Source organism: Asparagus officinalis, chromosome 7, assembly GCF_001876935.1.
Source record: "Asparagus officinalis chromosome 7, Aspof.V1, whole genome shotgun sequence".
NCBI classification, from domain to species: domain Eukaryota; kingdom Viridiplantae; phylum Streptophyta; class Magnoliopsida; order Asparagales; family Asparagaceae; genus Asparagus; species Asparagus officinalis.
This window is the reverse complement of record NC_033800.1, coordinates 49454691-49458609: the sequence shown is the minus strand read 5'-3', so window position 1 is coordinate 49458609 and position 3919 is coordinate 49454691.

The following is a 3919-nucleotide window of genomic DNA, read 5'->3' as shown; positions in this document are numbered from 1 at the left end:
ATAAATGCACAATGTGGCCAAATCGTCTCACCCTTTATAAGGTAATGACTCTATCTTACCGATTTGTAAGATGAGTTCAATTTCCTTTTATACCTGAAATTAACAAACACTTAATTGCTTGTTTTCAGTGGAGTATCCTTCCGGAGCCTTTTCATCGCATGCGGTGAATGGACGTCGTGACGAATATTATTCGACGTCTGATGATTTTTCGCCGATTCCACTTGCTTCCCAGTTTGTTCCGGGCACGTCGACAGAGGTTGCCCAAGTGGTGAAGGAAGGTGGACATCGAGCCCTTCGTCAGCTGATTACAGATGCGCCCCTCGTGAAGGATGCTAGTTCCGTTCAGTCTCTCAGGAAGACTGATTTCTTGTTTGGCGATTCTGTCAGAGATCCCGATGCAGCATTTATTGACGCCGAGCAGTGGCTTCATAAGACTGGCAATGGCTTCTTCTATTTACCGAAGATTCCTCGGCACCGTTCCTTGACTGAACTCAGGCGTCAGGCTGTGAAACGGGAGATGTCGTGGCGCTTGACAGAGGAGCATGAGAGCGTTCACTGCGGCTACATTACTCATCAGGCAGTTCCTGGTTCGAGCAGGAATCATAGTGTTGGACTGCGTCCTGGAGTGCTGGGACTAGATGCACCGCCCCGTAACGAGTTCCTTGCCTCTGCTTCCACTTTGAGGAATCGCCTCGCTAACTTAGGACGGGAGATGCCTGCACCGCGCCACAGATTCTATGGTTGGGTCCATTCTTTGGACAAGTTTTGGTGGGCTCGTATGACGAAGTACGTCTTGAGTCGATGGAGCGAGGAGTTGCATGCTTGCGGTCTTTATGCAGCCATTCGTGCCACCATGCATGGTTTACCCGTTAGTGCGAAGCATTTCTTTGCCTTATGCGAGCTTTATAATCCGGATTCGAACACCTTTCTGACTAGGCACGGAGAGTTGGGTTTGGCTCTTCATGAGATGCATAAGATTTCTGGTTTGTCCATGGGTCAGATGTTATACCAGGAGTATTTTCCTTCCAACCATGAACTGAGTCAGCTGAAGGATCGCATGCCCGACCGCTACGAGACCTTATGGGACCTCACTTGTCACTATCACATTGCTTTGGCGCAGTCTAAGCCCCTAGCGAAGAGGACCAAATCAAATGTGAGCCTGAAGCAATTCGCATCATATTTGTTCAGGAATCTAGAGAGCCATTCTGGCAAAGCTATTTGTGAACTGGCACCGCTGACTCCTTCAGAGGTTAATGAGCTGCTGAAGAAGACTGACGCCCACTCCTATACCATTAGCAGTCCTGAGAGTGGCTTTCCTGCAGGGACTAAATTCAGATCGTTCTTATGCCATGCGACCGCACCGATTCGTCCGATGACTCTTCTTGCCGGCTACCTCGCCATCTGGTTAAAGAAATGCGTAGTCCCGTATCAGTCCGGTGACGCTCTGCCACTGGAAGTGCTCTACCCTGCGGTTCAACTTGCCTACAGAAAGGAACTTTCACTTCTTCCGGTGATGGTGGCTAACATTCATCGAGGGCTTCGACAGATATCCGGTGCTTTTACACGGGAGGAGAAGGAATCGCCGACTCAGATTCCTACCACTAAGGTGGAGCTTCCGTATGTTTATTTGATGGCTTGGTTCGTCCTTCATCGTTCTGACATGATGTCGGTACCGCATGCCATGGACCACTCTGTTCCCTTACTACAGCTGCTTGAGAATGGCGAGTGGGAAGGCCGAGGATTCTCTGATATCAGGAGGCAGCTACAGGTCCACAAGTGCTGGGCATTCTCCACTTGCTTTCCGCAGTTCTCCAGTCGGTATGGCGAGTGTTTGATTGATGAGGAGAAGCCGAGGGAGTATCGCACTTATTTAGATATCGGCTGCTTTAATTGGCTAGTGAACATCAGGCCGGGCTACTTGACTTTCCGGGTGGGGAATCAGTGTTTTATAGAGCCGTATCTACCTTGCCGATTCGCTCGCCAGTTTGGTTATGACCAGCTTTATGTCGGGAACCCGCGCCAGCAGCTTCGGGCTCATGGAGGTTTGGTGGACGGTCTTCGTGCATGGTTGTGGACCGTGACAGGCTGCACTGGTGCTAGGTTCAGTCTCCCAGGTGCTGAGCGGCAGTTGAACCTCACTTTCTTGAGCTGCAAGTGGTTGCTAGCAGCTAATAAGACTGTCCGTGTGAAGCCTATCGAAGAGTTGGTGACCGAAGAAGCCTCTCAACTTGATTCTCGTGTTATCCAGGACGGTGCTCGATCACAGAGGGCTCAGGGCAAGACCCGCCGACTTGATGCAGAAGGTCACAGGGCCTTTAGTTCTGCTGGAGAGGCCTCAGGCGGAGACCCTGAAGACTACGAGGCAGATTTGGAGCAAGGTTAGTCACCTATCTTTCTTTTTTCTTGCATTTTCAAATTACTATTTCTGACCACTATTCGATGTTTCAGGGACAGCGATCAACAGTGACGACGAATTCCGTCCTTTTACCCGGGCCAGACCTTCGATTGCTGTCCGTGCTGATAGGCGGAAAAGATTAGCCCACAAGCCGCCTGCAATTTCACGAGCATCAGAGATGGACTTGGCTGGTGAGGATCCTGTTAGTGACGGAGGTAACGTCTATTCTATAGATCATTTTCTTGATCGTTTAGAACTTCTGGCTCATGCTTTCCCATCCTATGCAGGATATCGTGAGGAAGGCGAGATGAGTCCTGATGATTGTGCATCTCCTGGTGAGCCTGACTCACCGCCCCAGGTAGAAAAGCCTGCAGAGACCGCCCATGTTGGGGAGTCTGTCAATGAAGGACCCAGTTCGGTGATTCCAGGTACATCTTCAAGAGGTAACTTGTCTCTATTGGCCATAGTTTCCTTCCTCCTCCTTCATACTTATATCTTTTTATGTCAGATTTTTCGATTGATGACTTCGATGGGGAGGGCCTGCCTATGGACACTTCTATGTTCAGCTTCATGTATGACTCTCCTCAGATCGATGGCCAGCCGCCTCAGGATATGTTTCCTGAGTCTGTACTCCCTCAGACTCCCGGGAACGGTTATTTTGAAGGTGCGTGCCTCTTCTCAAGCTAACTATAGGACTAGCCAATTCCTTGACTAATGCAACTATAATATGACGTTTCTGTTTTGTGCCTAACAGGGGCGCTGCGAGGACTTCAGCCACCACCGAGGAGTCCATCAGGGCTGAACTTAGGCAAGCTTATGATGAGAAGCTTTCTAAGATCAGTCAGCAGATTTTTGGCCATGGTCTTGATGTATGATTTTGTTTGCTGAACACTTTGACTTTTGATTCTCTTAGTGAAACTTGCTTTCGTCTTTATTATGATTCGTCATTCCATTTGAAATGATTGACCACAATACTCATAGGATTTTTGGCAAACCCTCAGCCATCAACGGGTTTGATGAGCCTTTACCGACTACCGTTTGAGTCAGGCTAGCATGCGGATTGTTTAAATCCGTTCGCATGTAACGTTATGCTCGGAGATTGAATTCTCCGAGACTTTGTGCTATGATGTCGAATACATAGACTTCGCCATTGTTACAGGAATAGGCTACCCGGCGACACGTGTTAGGTGTTGACTTCAGGATTTTTGGCTAACCCCCCGCCTTCAACGGATTTGATTAGCCTTTACCGACTACCGTTTGAGTCGGGCTAGCATGCGGATTGTTCAAGTCCGTTCCGCATGTGACGTTAAGCTAAAAGAGTTAACCCTTTTAGTGCTACGATATTGAATACGTAGACTTCATCTTTCTCATGGGAATAGACTACCCGGCGACGCGTGTTAGGCGTTGACTTTAGGGTTTTTGGCTAACCCCCAGCCTTCAACGGGTTTGATTAGCCTTTACCGACTACCGTTTGAGTCGGGCTAGCATGCGGATTGTCTAAATCCGTTCCGCACGTAACGTTGT